Source organism: Arachis hypogaea, chromosome 8 (genome assembly GCF_003086295.3).
Source record: "Arachis hypogaea cultivar Tifrunner chromosome 8, arahy.Tifrunner.gnm2.J5K5, whole genome shotgun sequence".
Lineage (NCBI taxonomy): Eukaryota > Viridiplantae > Streptophyta > Magnoliopsida > Fabales > Fabaceae > Arachis > Arachis hypogaea.
In genome coordinates this window covers 35,757,064-35,775,060 of record NC_092043.1, presented here as the reverse complement: position 1 = coordinate 35,775,060, position 17,997 = coordinate 35,757,064, and the positions used below count along the sequence as shown (strand labels likewise).

The 17,997-nt window shown below is 38.9% G+C and overlaps 1 pseudogene; it reads right to left on the bottom strand.

Annotated features, from left to right (window-relative positions):
• Positions 1-3,637: 3,637 nt before the first annotated feature.
• On the bottom strand, positions 3,638-17,513 carry LOC112705315 (UDP-glycosyltransferase 73C6-like; annotated as a pseudogene).
• Positions 17,514-17,997: the final 484 nt, after the last annotated feature.

Here is a 17,997-nt window from a genome sequence, read left to right as displayed (position 1 = left end):
TCTCCCTCTCTCTCTTCCTCTCTCTCTCTCCTTGCGCTCTTTCTCCCCCTCCCTTCTCTTTCTTCCTCTCTCTCTTCCTCCCCTCTCTCTCTTTTCCCTATCTATCCTCCTTCCTTTTTTCTCTTTTCTCTCTCTTTTTCTCTCTTATTTTGGAAAAAAGAGGGAGAGAGAGAGAAGAGGGATATAGAGTGAGAGAAGGCTGAGAGAGAAAGAGAAAAGAGAGAAAAGAAGGGGAGAAAAAGGAGAAAGAGAGAGAAGATGAAAGAGAAAGAAGGGAAGGGGAGAGAGAGGAATAAGAGAGAGAAAAAGAGAAAAGTGAAAAAGGAGAGAGAGAGAGAGAGAGAGAGGAGAGAGAGAAACAAAAGGGGAAAGAGAGGAAAAAGAGGGAGAGAGAGAGAGAGAGAGAGAAGGGGGAAGGAAGGGGAGCGAGGGAGAGGGGAGAAAAAGGAAAGAGAGCGAGAGGAAGAAAGAGGGGAAGGAGAGAGAGAGCGAGAGGATGGAGAGGAGAGAGAGAAAGAAAAAGGGAGAGAGAGATGAAGGAAGGGGGAGAGAGGGAGAGGGGGAAAAGGAGAGAGAGAGAGAGAGAGGAAGAAAGATGGGAGGGGGAAAGAGAGAGAGAGGAGGGAGAGGAGAGAGAGAGAAAGAAAGGGGAAGAGAGGAAAAGGAGGGAGGGAGAGAGAGAGGAAGAGAAACGGGAATGAGAGGGAGAGAGAGAGAGAGAGAGAAAGAGAGAGAAGGGAGAGAAGGAAGAAAGGGGAAAGAGAGAGAAGGGAGAGAGGAGGGGGAGAAAGAGGAGAGAGAGAGAAAAGGGAGAGAGAGAGAGAAAGAGTATGTAAAAACTAATTTTGGAGTTTAAATAAAACAAGTTTTAATTTGGTTTAAAACTAAACTAAATCATAAAAACTGGTTTTTAATAAACTAGTTTTCATAAAAATTATGGTTTCAGTTCAGTTTTTTATTTAAAAAATTAGTTTATTTAAAATAGTTTCAGTTCAGTTTCAATTCAGTTGAGTGAAACCAGTTTTTTGCACTAAAACATTCTTAATACGAATAGGAAAGTTGATTTATATTAAATATCTAAAGTCGTCTTCTTCATTCTTAAGGTAGCTAAACGGTTTCAGGCAATACTGATAATCATAGAGTGGAGAATTGTGTTTCGTGAAGTATCATCAGTTTTTATGTTAAGAGGACATGTTGTTTGCAACGCAGTATGCATCCCTAAACTCCATCGCTTTCTTCTGCCATCATCGAACTTACTTGCTTTTATGCCATATGCCCACCGTACAAGGCTATGTCTTCTTCATTCATAGCCGCTTCCATCACGAGATACTTACAAATTTGATAATCTTGAAGATGCTGTAGCTTTATTTAATTGCAAGGTTGATATGCATCCGCAGCCATCGATTGTGGAATTAACCAAAATCTTGGGAACGATTGTAAAGATGAAGTATTATGCCACGACTATTCATCTTTATACCTAGATGGAGTCAAAGGGCATTCTACCATTTAGTATTACTTTGAACATCTTGATCAATTGTTATGGCCATGCAGGTCAGATGGGTTTTGCACTCTTGGTAATAAGCAAGTTTGTATAGGGTTTTAAGCCAAGTGCGGTAATTTTTACTACACTAATGAAGGGGTTGTATCTTAATGGTAAGATTTTGGATGCACTCTACATTTATGGTAAAATAGTTGCAAAAGGATTTTGGTTTGATGAAGTTATGTACGAAACCTTAATCAATGGGCTGTGTAAGTCTGGAGAAACAAGAGTTGCTCTCCAAAGGCTTTGGAAAATGGAGGGTCAGTTTGTTAAGGCAAATCTTGTAATGTACAATATTGTTGTTGATGGTTTGTGCAAAGGTGGACTTTTGAATGATGCACTGGATTTATATTTTAATATGCTTGGTCGAGGAATTTCCCCTGATATTGTTACTTACACTTCAATAATATATGGTTTTTGTTATGTGAGCCAATAGAAAGAAGCTGGATTATTGCTGAATGAGATTTTTGTTAAAGACATCAGCCTAGATGTGTATACCTTTAACATAATAATTGATGCATTATGCAAAGAAGAGATGCTATTACAAGTCCACGATTTGTGCGATGTGATGATTCTAAGGGGCCAGCAACCAAACATTATTACTTACACAATTTTGATAAATGGATATTGTTTGAACAATAAAGTTGATGAGGCAAGAAAATTATTTGATATGGTAATTGAAAGGGGGGTTGTGCTTGATGTTTGGAGTTATAACATCTTGATTAAAGGTTATTGCAAGATTAACAGAGTGGATGAGGCCATGAATTTGAGGAAAGATATGTTTCTTAAGAACATAGTTTCAAACATTGTAACTTACAATTCTCTAGTTGATAGCTTGTGCAAAGCTGGTAGAATCTCGTCTGCATGGGAGATTGTTAATGAAATGCATTATTGCGGTCAACCATTCCTTGATGTAAACACTTATAATATCCTTTTAGATTTCGTGTGCAAAAACCAGCATCTTGATGAGGCAATTGCATTATTTAAAAGTCTCATCTATGAAAGAAGTTTTGTTCCAAATATTTGGAGTTACAATATCTTGATTAGTGGTTATTACAAGAATAAAAGATTTGATGAAGCCATGAAGCTTTTCCTATATATGTGTTCCAAGAATTTGGATCCAAATATTGAAACTTACAATATATTGTTACATGCATTATACGACAGGCAGCAACTTGGCAAGGCAATTATACTATTAAACCAAATTGTTGATGATGATATTTGTCCTAATTTGTACACATACAAAATACTTATATATGGTTTATAGAACTCTGGAAGAGTAGAAGAATGCACAGAAGATTTTTCAATCATTTTTTCATCAGAGGAAATCATGCATATGTCAAAAACATAATCGATCATCTTTGTAAAGGTGGATTATCAGAATAGGGAAGCCCTTGATTTTACAATGGGAAGACAACTAAAACCTCTCTAATGTTGTCACTTATAGATAAAAGAAAAAGAATGAGGCACAAACTTTTCTGGAAATGATCATTAGATGCATGGCAAGGAATAAGGTCAGTTGTTTTAATTTCCAAGTTAATTTCTGAAGTGACCTACATGGTTCGAAAATGCTTTTTCTTTTGGCCTTAGGTATTGGACTAGCTGTTTCAATTGATTAGTTAGTTCTAAGTTGGAAAATGTTTTCAATTTCTAAGTTGATTTCTGAAGTTACCTACATAAGCCTTTTAATTAGATTATTTTCAACATACAAAAAAGCATTCTTACTGTTAAAAGATAAACTTGCAGATACCTAAGAATTGGAAAAGTGGCATATAGTTCTTTCGACCACAACATTTTTGTTGAGGCGGCAGTGATGGAGACTTTACCTGTTGAGTCACAATTGAGTAGTTAGTTCTTTTTTCTTCACTAAACTTGTTCCATTTCTCATTGTTTGGTGATAATGCCAGTCGTTTGGTTACTTCAATTTTGTCTAATGTACCAAGCACGAAAAAGTCCTCTGATTCATCCTTTATGATTTCCCTCACATCATTGGTGCGCAAACTGAGTACACAAGAGGCAGAAACAACTTACTCCGGTAAAAAAATCCCAGGAATGCTGAATTTGTTGGCAATGTGGATTGTATATGGCAAACACGTATCAGAAACTATGCAGCTCGGCAGCGGCACCAACTCTTTGAAAAGCTTCTCCACCGGTTCCCATAAAAATGCTTGTCGCATTCAACAAATTAATGGTATTGCCAAGTGAAGGTAACATATCAAAATTCTCACACCCTTCTGGCAAACCAGCCTCTTGATGTGGAAATTGATGATAAATTAATCAAATCTGATAACTGGATTCATTTTAACGAGCAAAGGTTTGGGGTTTATGTGATTCTTGCTGCATTTTGTGGGGTTGTGACTACCGTGACAACAACACTCTGCTGAAGCAGTATTTTTTGCAATGTCCATCACTGGAATCATGTGGCCAGGTGCCACTAATAGGAACACAACGAAATGGAGATGTGGTGTTATAGAATCCATTTTTGTTTTGGTGGATATCTTCACTGGGTTTAGTCCACTGAATTTGGGTGGGTTTAATTCGTTTACTTATGTGACATTTATAACTAACATTCCTTTCTTGGTATGTGTGTCTGCTTTATTATTCACCACACTTTATTTATATTATTTATATTATTTATAAACAAATTTGCCCGGGATAAACACAATCTCTTAAACATTTTTCAATTGCTTGTCGAAATAAGTGGCAGCAGCGAGTTTATTATTTGTATTCCAATGAGCTGATTGAGGGAAGAATTGGACCTATCAACCTTTTCAAGAGTTATATCTTGATGAGGATTAAGGCATATCTACTGCAAAAAAAAATAGAGATAACACACTTTTTTATAACATCAGTATATTTCTGCATAAGCTTATTCAGCTTTTGTCGTCCCTTCTTCAACTTTCTAATTGATGAATAACTCATACTGTCATCCTTTCTTTCCTAAAATAAGGCTTGTATGTATTATGTAATGTGAGCTTTCATTTTCATCCTTTGTAATGTGTCCAACCATTTGGATTAAGACAATCACATTGGAAAAGAAGACGAGGGCGGATTGAGTTGTCTTCACGTCCTAAAGTACTTTGTCTGCTCCACCGCCTCTCGATTCATCACCACTTCAATTATAGTTGAGTGCTCTATGATGATTTTATTACCCAATTTTGATAATCTTCAGATCAAAGATCAAATCAAATACTATTTAGGATTTGAGCTTAATATAATTAGTTGAGATTCTAGGATTTATCGTTTTAACTACATACATAAATTATTTTACACATTAATTATTTTTAAATTACATATAAAAATGGATTAATATTTAATAAGCAAGATCATTCTTGGATTCCAAGTGCAAACCGCATATTATACATTGAAGAACCCTATAGTCAAATATTTGGATATTCCAAACACACAAAGCAAAAATTAAGCATACTAAAAACTCTCACACATTTGCAATTACATTGTTTGCCATTAGTTTGGAAAATCATATTATCATATACCTCCCATTTTTTTATTTAAAATTTCTTGGATAAATACAGTCAAGTTACTATGAGAAGATCCACCTTCTTCTATAGATCTTTTAGCTATTTCCGCTAACTTTCTTATCCTTTCTCTTTTTCTTCACATTCACCATTATTCTCATCCATTAACTCCTCTATTACTATTTTAATATCCTCTTTCTTAGCCAGTTCACCAACCTCCTCCTCCTTCCCCCAAGCAGTAGGACTTTTCACACCAACCATCACTCCAACTTTTAGTACTTTGACAACTAGTTTTTCATTCAGAAACTGGTCTGCGAATAACGGCCACGTCAGCATCGGCATGCTGGTGCATATAGCTTTCAAAGTAGAGTTCCAGCCACAGTGTGTCAAGAACCCTCCACTTGAAGGATGTGACAGTATTAGTAGATGAGGAGCCTAACCTCGAATTATAAGACTCTTACCTTTGATTCTTTCTTCAAAACCATCTTCCTTAATCCACTTTTCTAGCGCCTCTAATTGATTCCCTTCTCTAATTACCCAAATGAAGGGTCTTATAGATTCTTCTAGGGCTAAACCAATCTCAATCAATTGAATTGTAGTTACATTACTTAAGCTTCCAAGGCATGCATAAATCACACTCTTTGGCTTTTGAGAATCAGGCCAATTTTGATGCTTCCACTCTTCAACTGAAACATTATTTCCTCTTTGAACCTTCTTCAACTGATCCTTGTTGATCAGTGACACCGGACCAACACACCACACTTTATCCTTTTTAACCTTCTTGTACATTCTTTCATATTCAAGCTCCAATTCTTGAAACGAATTCATGATTACTCCAAAAGAATCACTTTCAACTGCATAAATCTCTTCACCAAACCTGCTCCAATTCTCGTCCACCTGTGCCCGTACCTGCGATTTAGTGACTTCAATTTCATCCGGTAAATCCGGTATAACGAAGTACTCTGTTTCATCCTCAACACTATTCCTCACATTACTTGTATGCAAAGTGTTTCGTCCAGAGTATGCTTCCGAAGTATGGTCAGCGTCACGACAGTGAGAGGATTCGGAAGCGTTCTCCTGCGAACCTTTGACCTCGGCGTAGACCCTGCAAAAAGGACTCCGATGCTTAAGTCAATTACGAGAATAACAAACTTAAAAGCAATAACGTTAAGAAAATGAAACTGGGAAGTGATGAGTAGGTGGTGATTGCCCTGTATATCCTGTTTTGGCGAGTTAAGCTCGTCTGGTTAAATAAGTTGGACCTCGAGTAATGCTCGGTGCTGTTGTTAGTAGGATTTGATTTCGAAATTCTGTTACACAAGGATCTCGGTATGATTTGAATTAATGGGTTTATTCTCGGTTGTATGGTTTGTTTGTCGAAGATATTGGAAGATTTGGCCGAGGATATCGGTGAGGTACACAGCCGCCAAGCTCGGCATGAGGAACATGTTGAGCTTTTCTATATCTTCGGCCTGTTTGTTTTTGGAGTTTTAATGTGGATGTATTGCCTGGGTAGCCCCCAAGCTTAACGTGTTTCTCTTGCTAAGCTGCTTTGGGCCTAGATAATTGGGCTTTGCGCAAACTATGTTTTGTTTTTGTGTGTTGTTGGTGTTTGTGTTTTTTTTTTTTTCGTAGGCGGGAAGTGGGGAGACGCCAGTTGTGATTAATGGGGAAGTGGGAGGGTTACGTGGAGTAATGTGTCGAAGTAACTCCTTGTCCCCTTATCCGTTAGGCTTCTGCGAGTTTGGTTTTTGTTTTTGAGTAGCAAGATGAGTAAGAAAGGTAACTTTCTTTCATTTTTCGTTTGTCTTTTTCGTTACTGTTTGTAGTTAGTTTGCATGGGTAAGAAGAGAGTTGATGTGGATGAAAATGACCCTTATGGCTGGGTTGATAGCGACGATAAGTCACGGGCTTCAGTGTTCAGTAGTTCTGATATGCTGTCGCAGTTGAACAATGCGAGGTGGGTCACGGGTGGAGACAGTTTGAGGGTTAGGTTCTTGCCTTGCGAGAAGAGTGATAGGGTGTGTGAGAAAAGGGGTGACTGGGCATACTTTTACATGTATACTTGCTTGTTGACGGAATTGAGTGTTCGCTTTCCCTTTACTAATTTTGAATGTGGTGTGTTATCTCTGTTAAATTGTGCTCCCACGCAGCTTCACCCTAATTCGTGGGCTTTTGTTCGTGCCTTTGAGTGTCTTATGGAGTATCTGGATTGTTATCCTTCCCTTGGGGTGTTCTTTTCGCTATTTCAAGCGAAGGGTGTTTGGAAGGGTGGCTGGGTGAACTTAAGTAGTCACCCTAGACGAGCTATCTTTAGCCTGTACAAGTCCTCTTTTAAGGATTTCAAAGAGTTTTTTGTGAAGGTTTAGATTTTTGAAAAGTGTTATCCTTTTTATCTTGATGCTATGATGGAAGAGAGGTTTCCGATTTTCTGGTCTCCTGATCCTCGGCAGGTTTTAGAGTGCGAGGATAGGGTGAAGAGTGAGGATTATCTTATCGGTTTTCTTATGTCTGCTATGTCGTCCTCCGAGCTTTTGTCTATTCAGGCCTTGCTGAGGCTCGAGGGGGATAGGGAGGCTTTAGATGAATATCTAGGTATGCCTTTTGTTGGTTTTCTCATGTTAATATTTTCAAGAGTTATCTGATTTTGTTGGTTGTTTTTGCTAGGTGAAAAGGCTTCAACTTTAACTACTGCTAATTTGAAGGCTTTCGTTTCTAAGGCTAAGAAGAAGGAAAAAGAAGGATCTTCAACAAATGTGGGAAAAGAGGGTGGGGGTTCTGTTGGTCAGGAGATTCCTCTTAAGAGGAAAAGAGGTGGGGGACCTTCAAAGGTGGTGGATCTGACCGGGGTGAAGGAGGATAATGCTGTCTTTACGGCAGAGGAGATTGAGTCTACCTACCAGAGTCAACTTGTCCTTCATGGTTATAGGGATGGGCCGAGTAACTCTATATGGTCGGCTTCGTTTTCGTTCATGGCAGTGGCTGATGAGTTCGCCCAGGTTGATGCTGATGTGAAGACGATTCATGATGCTGGGAAGATAGGAGTCGCACGTTATCTGCAGGTTTGCTTTACTTGTGGTGTTAGTTCTTTTGTTTTACTTGATTTGAGTATTGATTGACGACCTTTGTTATTTTAGGTCATGGGTGCTTGTTTGCTATCGATTGGGCGCACCTTTGAATTGGACGCTATCTTAGATGCAGATAATGTGGCTGCTGTGAAGAAGCTTAAGGAATCATTGCAGGAGAGGGATTCAAAGATTGAGAAATTAAGGGCTGAGGTAAAGAATGTGAAGAAGGCTTCTGAAACTGAAGTTGTTAAGCTGAAGGGTGACTTGGAGGCAAATGTTACCGAGCTGGTGGGATTGAAGGCAAGAGTTGCCGAGCTTGAAGAGGAAGTTTTGACTGCCTTTACTCTTGGCTTTGATCGGGCTGTAGCTCAGATTGGTGTTGTCGCTCCGGATGCTGATGTGAGTTTGCTTGATGTAACAAAAATTGTAAGCAATGGTCGCCTCATGGATGATGGTACCCTGCCTGAGAATCAGGGTGAAAGTGAATCAGTGGAGAAGGGAGCAGATTAGAGGACTGCTTTGGTAATTTATTTTGTTTAATTGGACTTAGATATTTTGTACCCGTATAGGGAGTTTGATGTTTTGATTGTAGATGTGCGCACATTATCTCAGTATTTGACACTATTAATGTAGTGGTTATGATAATTAGATATTCTGGCTAGAAGTGTATATTTGATTATTTCTATTGAGTACATGACTGATATGGGGTGGGGGACCTCATTAAAACCTCTCCAAGAAAAACCCTTGTTTTTTGGAAAAACCTTGTGAGTAGGAAAAAGAGTGTCTCCCGATGTCCATATCTTCTTATGATAAGTAGGATTTAAGAGATGATACATTCCATATTCCAGGGATGTCATTTCCTTGTAATGTTTGAAGTTTGTATGCTCCGTTGCCGAGGACTTTTGTTATTCTGTAAGGACTTTCCCATGTTGTGGCGAGCTTTCCGTGTGCTTGTGGTTTCCTTGCCTCCTCTGTTTGTCTTAAGACGAGGTCCTCCTCTGCGAAAGACCTGGATTTGACCATTTTGTTGTATTTCCTTCTTATTATGTTTTGCATTGCCTTGTGTCTTATCTCGGCCTTGTATCTGTCTTCCTCTATTGTATCCAGTTCTATTTGTCTGACGTCATCATTGTTTGGTGCCGAGGTTTCTTTTGCTCTTGCTGATGTTAAGGCGATTTCGACTGGGATCATTGCGTCGGCGCCGTAAACGAGTCGGTAGGGGGTCTCCTTGGTGGTTGTTTGTTTCATTGTGTTGTAAATCCACAATATTTCTGGGATCAACTCTGCCCACTCTCCTTTAGCTTCGCCGAGTTTTTTCTTGAGTGCCATAAGAATTACCTTGTTAGCTGCCTCGGTGAGTCCGTTTGTTTGCGGGTGTTCCACTGATGAAAAATGATGCTTAATTTTGAAACCCTGCAAAAATTCTGCCAGGCTTTGATCGGTAAACTGCCGACTATTGTCAGTTATAATGGCATGTGGTATGCCGAAACGACAAATGATGTTTTTCCAAAGAAAAGCTCGGACTTTTTCAGCCCCTATTTTTGCTAGAGGTGTGGCTTCTATCCATTTCGAAAAATAATCAATTGCTACAAGTAAATATTTTACCTGCTCGGGAGCTTTGGGGAATGGGCCGAGAATATCAAGCCCCCATTTATAAAACGGCCAGCTTACCTCCGAGCTATGTAGGTTCTTGGCTGGGTTGTGTATTGATGGTGCGTGCTTTTGGCAGCTGTCGCATCTTCTTACCTTTTCAATGCAATCACTCTTCATTGTTGGCCAATAGTAGCCCGCTCTGGCGACCTTAGATGCCAGGCTTATTCCTCCAATGTGGTTACCGCATACTCCTTCGTGGGTTTCATCCATGGCAATCTTAGCTTCATCCGTGCTTAGACATCTTAGTAGTGGTTGGGAGAAGCCTCTCTTGTATAAATCGGTTCCTATCAATGTGAAAGATGTTGCTCACCTTTTAAATGCCCGTTCGTCCTTGATGGTTGTTGGTATGGTTCCAGTTTGTAGGTATTGCTTGTATGGTGTTCGCCAGTCTTGTTCCTGTGAGATAGAAAATATTCTTTTGCCAAAGCTCGGTTCAGCGAGGGTTAGCTGAGATATAACAGAATCATGCGTACTCTTCCTAGTTGTTGCTAGTTTTGATAAAGCATCTGCTCGGGTGTTTTGTTCCTGAGCTATATGTGTGATTTGTATGGAAGTGAAGTGAGGTATGAGTTCTCTTACCAGTGTGTGATATTTTTCTAACAATTGGTCCTTTACCTGAAAATTCCCGGTCACCTGCTGTACCACCAGTTGTGAGTCGCAATATACCTGTAGGTGTGTTATGTTTAGGGATTGTGCAAGTCGAAGGCTGGCGAGTAAGGCTTCGTACTCGGCTTGGTTGTTACTTGTTTGAAATGAGAATTTGATTGACTGTTCTGCTTGGAGGTCGGATTTGTCTGTTAAGTATACTCCTGCCCCCGATCCTTCTGAGTTTGAAGCCCCATCTACGTAGAGCTCCCATGTGTGTTCATGATCTGCTTGGTCTGTTAACTCGGCTACAAAATCTGCCAAGAATTGTGCCCTTACTGTCGTCCTCGGCTCGTATGTTATGTCAAATTCAGATAATTCTATCGACCATTTGGTGAGTCTTCCTGAGACCTCGGGTCGGGTAAGAATCTATCGCAAGGGCTGATTTGTTCTAACGATGACTTTATTGCTTTGGAAGTAATGCCTTAATCTTCTTGCTGTAAGTATCAGTGCATACGCTAGTTTCTCCATCGGTGGATATCTGAGTTTGGCATTTTGCAATGTTTTACTAACGAAGTAGACTGGTTCCTGCTTATCCTTTATCTCCGTGGCGAGTACTGAACTGATAGCCTTTGGAGATACTGACAAGTATAACAGTAGTGGCTTCTCGGGGTTCAGCTTCTGTAAGATCGGTGGGGACGAGATTATGGGCTTCAATTTCTGAAAAGCTGTTTCACACTCCGTATTCCAGTTAAACTTTGTTTGCCTTTTTAGTATGTTGAAAAAATGCTGAGAATGTGTTGATACACTTGGTAGGAATCGAGAAAGTGTGGCCAGCCTTCCATTTAGTCTCTGGACCTCCTTTACTGTTTGGGGATGTCTCATGTTAATGATTGCTTCACATTTTTCAGAATTTGCCTCGATGCCTCTTGATGTCAGCATGAAGCCTAAGAACTTCCCCCCTTAACTCCAAAGGCGCACTTCTTCGGGTTGAGTCGCATGTTGTGTTTCCTTAACTGACCGAACACTTTTTCTAGGTCGGCATCATGGGTGTGCTCTTGTTGACTTTTGACGACCATGTCGTCAACATATGCCTCCAGATTTTTCCCTATTTGTTTGTTGAAGACTTTGTCCATGAGGCGTTGGTAGGTAGCCCCTGCATTCTTAAGGCCAAAAGGCATAACAGTATAACAGTAATTTTCCAGTTCAGTTATGAAAGCTGTCTTATCCTTATCTTTTGGATGCATTAATATCTGATTGTAGCCAGAATATGCATCTAAAAAACTTAAAACATTATATCCTGATGCATTATCTACCAATTTATCTATGCATGGGAGTGGATAGGCATCCTTGGGGCATGCTTTGTTCAAGTTAGTGAAATCTACGCACATTCGCCACTTACCTGAGGCCTTTCTTACCATAACCACGTTTGATAGCCACGTTGTGAATCGGAGCTCTTCTATGAATCCTGGTCGGAGGAGCTTCTGGGTTTCCTCGAGACATGCTGCGCGCTTCTCGTCTCCCATGTTTCGTTTCTTTTGGGAGACAGGTCGTGCCCTTGGATCAATTTGCAATTTGTGGCATATGAGGTTCGGGTCAATGTCGGGCATATCTGCTGGTGTCCAGGCAAAGAGATCGGCATTTCGCCGAAGTAGGCTTGTTATCTTTTATTTTGTTCCTGAAAGGAGAGAAGAGCTGATGTGAGTGTAGTGGTTAACATTGTTATCCAATTGTACCTTTTCAAGCTCGTCTATTTGTGCTGGCTTGTCATGGAGATCTCCTCGTGGATCGAGCTTGGCAATGCCCGATATGTTAGCGACGTTGTATGTGCTTTGGGTTGGCCTAGGTCTTTGCCGGATATCTGTTCTGATTTTCAAGCTTTCATTGTAACACCTGCGAGCTTCAATGTGGTCAGAATGTATGGTGGCTATTTGGTTCTCTTGTACCTGGAATTTGACACATAAATGAAGCGTGGAAACAATGGCACCAAAAGAATTTAGAAAAGGTCTACCCAAAATAATATTGTATGGGCTAATGCAATCGACTACGAGGAACTGCACGTCCTTGGTTTTGCTCATGGGATGTTCGCCTAAGGTCGTCTTTAGCCAAATGCTACCGAGAATTGACACGCGCTCCCCTGAAAATCCGATCAACTCCCCCGTAGAGGGTAGCAGGTTTCGTTCGCTGAGCTTCATTTTTTTGAAAGTTGAATAAAAAAGGACGCCGGCACTACTACCGGGGTCGAGGAGGGCTTTCTTCACTAGGAGGTCCCCTGCTTGAATGGAGATCATTACGGGGTTGTCCAGATTATCTGAGTTGGTTTGACAGTCTGACTGTTTGAAATATATGTTAGGTATTCTCGGTTTGGCTGTCGATACATCGGCCGTTCGCTGGAGTGTTAGCATATCCCTGTATCGTTGCTTTCGCGCTGAACTGGTTTCACCTCCGCTTGCGAATCCCCCAGAGATGCAATTGATGATTCCCCTGGTCGGTGGGGGTTGGGCTCCGGCTTTATCCAAGGTGTGCGAAGCTCGCTCTTGGCGTCGATCGCTAGGGGTCGTCGGAGGTCCCCCTTGTTTTGCTACTGATGTACTTGTCTAGGTGCCCTTGTCTTGCTAGTCTTTCCAAGAGGTCCTTTGTGACTACACATTCATCAGTGGTGTGGCCGAACTTCTGATGAAAGGCGCAGCGTTTGGATTTGTCCACATAACGTTGGTCTTGGTATGAGCCGGCTCTGCTCGGTGGCTTTATCAGTTTGTTATGTAGTATCTCCTTGATGATGTCTTCTCTCCTGGCATTGAATCTGGTGTACGAGTCATATTTGGGTGTTAGCCTGAAGGGCTTCTTAGTGTCTTTGGCAGTTGGCCTATCCTCGTCCCTTTTGTTCGGCTGCCTTTCACTCCTCCGATTTTCTTGTAATTCTTCTATTTCGATTTGCCCAGTCGCTTTTTCTCGAAACTCCTCCAATGTCTTTGGCTTTGCTACTGCTATTGCTTCTTGGAATTTCCCTGGGCGCAAACCACTCTTTATGGCGTGTAGTTTGACTTCTGGATTAAGGTCAAGGATCTCCATAGCCGTCGTCGTGAAGCGAGTCATATAGTCCTTCAGGCTCTCGTGCGTTCCTTGTTTGATAGTACTGAGATAGTCTGAGTCTCGTACGTAAATCTTGGAGGCCGCAAACTGATTAATAAAGAGCTTGGAGAAGTCGTCGAAACTCGTTATTGAACCTGCAGGCAAATTAGAAAACCACAACAGCGCAGCACCATCCAAAAAAGTAGGAAAAGAACGACATAATATGAGATCGGAGTCACTATTGAGGAACATCATAGACTCAAATTTAGTAACATGAATCTTGGGATCTCCGATCCCTTTATAAGGTACCAGCGTCATAGGAAGCATGAAGTTTTGAGGCATCTTAAAGCTCATAATTTCTTCAGAAAAGGGGTTAGCTCGCCCCATCCCGGTCTTCAGGGTTTTCTCCTCCGTTTTGGCATTGGACTCTGATTGGTGTTCGTCTTGCTGATCAGTGTTTACTTCTTTGTTGACGTTTTTCCTTTCACCTTTATTCTGCAAGGTGGCTAATAGCTCAGCCATTCGCTGATTTTCTGCGAGTAATGCCGCGTTTACTGCCACAAGGTCGGGACCGGCATGCTGATGGGTGCCCGATTGATCCGTCATGCTTCAGTTCCTGAAAAAATAAGAAAGAGCACAAGGTGTATGGGGTTACACTTGAAAATGAAGAAAAAATTGGGCCCCACGGTGAGCGCCAATTGTTCCGTCCAGAGTATGCTTCCGAAGTATGGTCGGCGTCACGACAGTGAGAGGATTCGGAAGCATTCTCCTGCGAACCTTTGACCTCGGCGTGGACCCTGCAAAAAGGACTCCGACGCTCAAGTCAATTACGAGAATAACAAACTTAAAAGCAATAACGTTAAGAAAATGAAACTGGGAAGTGATGAGTAGGTGGTGATTGCCCTGTATATCCTGTTTTGGCGAGTTAAGCTCGTCTGGTTAAATAGGTTGGACCTCGAGTAATGCTCGGTTCTGTTGTTAGTAGGATTTGATTTTGAAATTCTGTTACACAAGGATCTCGGTATGATTTGAATTAATGGGTTTATTCTCGGTTGTATGGTTTGTTTGCCGAAGATATTGGAAGATTTGGCCAAGAATATCAGTGAGGTACACAAAGCATCATAACACATTAAACAGAAGCAACTAACTCCAGCAAAAGAAACCCTTGGAATCTTGAATTTCTTAGCGACGTGGATCGTGTACGGTAGATTCATATTGGAGACTATGCAGCATGCCGGCGGCGACAACTCTTTGAAGATCTTTTCCACCGGTTCCTTAGAAGACTTGCTGCGTTGAAAAAATTGAAAGCATTGCCAAGTGAATGAAGCATGTCAAGATTCTCACATCCTTCTGGCAAGCCGGTTTCTTGATATGGAAACTGAAGCTGGATTTGTCGAATCTGGTAACCGGAATGAATGTAGCGAGCGAAGGTTGATGTGAATCTTGCTGCGTTTTGCGGGGTTGTGATAATCGTGACAATAATATTGTTATTGTGCTGAAGTAATAACTTTGCTAATGAATACGTTTTTTTAAAAAATATTTTTATTAAAAAATCAAATTATTTGTTTTTTTTAAAGCCAATAATTTGTGCCTATCAAAAATATAAAAAAAAGTAAATATAAAAAAATTCAATTTAAACTTACACTATATCTATTATCAGTTATGCTACGCATACAAGTTTTTTTGGCTTACAAGTCTTACAAGTTGAGCCAAACCCAACGTCACCCACAAAAGCGTGTTAACACGCGCATCACGTTTCCAAAGCGCTCCTTCACCATTATGAACGACTCTTCTTCTTCTTCCTCGATGAAAACCACAACTGTCTTTTTTTCTTCGCGTTTCTCCTTCTCCTCCTCTTCTTCCTTCTTCTTCTCCTTTTTTTTGTGTTTCTCCTCCTTTCTCTTCGCGTGTTTCATCTTCATCGTTGTGTTTCTCCTTCTTCTTCTTTTTATTTTGCAACATTATATATTTTTTCTTTTTTGTTTGATTTTTTCCTCCTAAAAAGAATTATGAGAATATGAAATAAGAAGATGAAGAAGAAGAAACAGCAGAAGATAAGGAGGAGGAATATGAAGAGTTCTGAATTATGCAGAACTTATCAGAATAAAAATACACCAAAATATCCTCGTGTTACCCCCAAATATCTTCGTTTTACACCCAAATTTACTACAAATACAGAAATGAGTTATGCTACGTGTACACTAAAATCAGCCACCAAAGTATACTAGAATACAAATATACATTGAAAATAAATTAAAGCGCACATGTATTTATACACAAATATATTGGTGGCTGATTTTAGTGTACAAATAGTATTTTTGTACAAAAAATGTTTCCTCTAATGCTGCATTTTTTCTTCTTCTTCTTTTCCTTATTTCTTTCTTTCTTTTAGTTAAATGAATGTAAGTTCATCCTCTTCCAAGTAATTTTGCAGCATTATGTGTTTCTTCTTCTTCTTTGTTTGATTTTTTTATTTTTATTCTTGTTAAGAGAGTAAAACATGAAAAAACTTGAGAAGGTAAAACAAAAAGAAAAAGATGAATAAGAAAAAAAGAAGAAAATAGTGATGATGATGAAAAAAAAAGAAGCAGCAGCAACAGAAGATGATGATGATGAAGAAGAAGAGTTCTGAATTATGCAGAACTTATTAGAATAAAAATACACCCAAATATATTCGTTTTACACCCAAATATCTTCATTTTACACCCAAATTTGCCGCAAATACAGAAATGAGTCGTGCACACTAAAATCAACCACCAAAATCAGCTACCAGTATAAAATACATACTGGAATACAAATATACATTGAAAATAAATTAAAGTACACATGTATTTATACACAAATACATTGGTGGCTGATTTTAGTGTACCAATAGCATTTTTGTACGGAAAAATATTTTTTCTAATGCTGTACTTTTTTTCTTCTTCTTTTTTTCCTTATTTCTTTCTTTCTTTTAGTTAAATGAATGTAAATTCATCATCTTCCAAGTAATTTTACAGCATTATGTGTTTCTTCTTCTTTATTTGATTTTTTTGGTTTTTATTCTTGTTAAGATAGTAAAACAAGAAGAAACTTGAGAAGGTAAAACAAAAAAGAAAAGATGAATAAAAGAAAAAAGAAGAAGAAGATAGTGATGATGATAAAAAAAGAAGCAGAAGAGGAAGAGTTTTAAGTTATGCAGAACTTATCAAAATAAAAATACACCCAAAATTCTTACAAATATACCCAAATATCTTCGTCTTATACCCAAATATTTTCGTGTTACACCCAAATTTGCTGCAAATACAGAAAAATATTTCCTCTAATGCTACATTTTTTCTTCTGAATTGAACCACACCTCAACCACTTGATTTTTCAAAACAATATAAAAATTTTTGATTTCCCTACTTCAAATCCAGCTGAGAGATTTGTCTTCTCAGTCGGAGATATTTTCAATTTCCATTTTTTCTCTATGCTACATGTAATCAATTGATTCTTAATTTCGTTTTCCTTTTTATTTGTGCTCCGAACTCTTATAAAAAAAACCTACAGCCTTCGCATAATCCTTGTAGAATTTTACAGCATTTTCAAGGGTGTTAAAGGTCATCCTAATCTTGGATACAAACTGCTCATCAACACCATAGATTTGCTGCGAAATATACCTAAATTACACCATGTTAAAACAAGCATAAACTATAGAATGCAAATACAACTATAAAACCATAATAAAAAATAACAAAAATCAGATTCATGAATCATTAATAAACAGAAACTAAAACAATTCAACTAAAACAATAAGGCAATTTACCCTCAGTGAGATAAAAAGTCATAAACTGTAAATATACCCAAACTTTCCTGAAATACACCTAAATATTCTTGATTTACACTCCTGATATAAAATATAGAAAATTCATCAGAACTAGTACATTAAATTCAATTCAAACAAGGAACAATGAACAACAAATTTCACAGACAAAGTTCACGCATTATTCAGCTACATAATCATAAACTACTAACTGGATTCAAATTTAGATTCAATTATTAACTAGAATTAAACCACACCTCAGAAACTTCATTGAATTCAAATTCAAAATCCACTTCGCACTGGTTTAACTGATAATCTGAAGTTGAATCATTCATTATCTTCAAAACAATTTCAGAGCTTGATTTCAGAAACAATGGAAAACAAGAAAAATGAAGAAAGAGAACAGAGAGAAAAACTTACGTAAACAGCAAAGGAGAAGGGAAAGAGAAACGCACGAAAGAGATCGAAGAGAGAAGGCAAGAAAACACAGAAGGAATTCATAAAAAGAAACGAAATCCTTTCGAAAAAGGAAGTTATATATTCGCGCGTTGATTGATTGAAAAATCTGTTAAAAATGCGCGTGAAATATACGTGCCATAAGAGGCGTTTTAGGGATTAAGAATTTTCAAGACTTATATAACTTGTATAGAAAAAAGGCTTGTACGTGGAGATTAATTCATCTATTATTTTATTCAAACTTTTGATAATCAATTTAAAACTTACCTTTAATAATTAATACTACATCTAATAGTATCATGACAAACTACGATGTTACCCTTCTCTCTATCCGTCATGATGATTACCATCACCATCCATCAT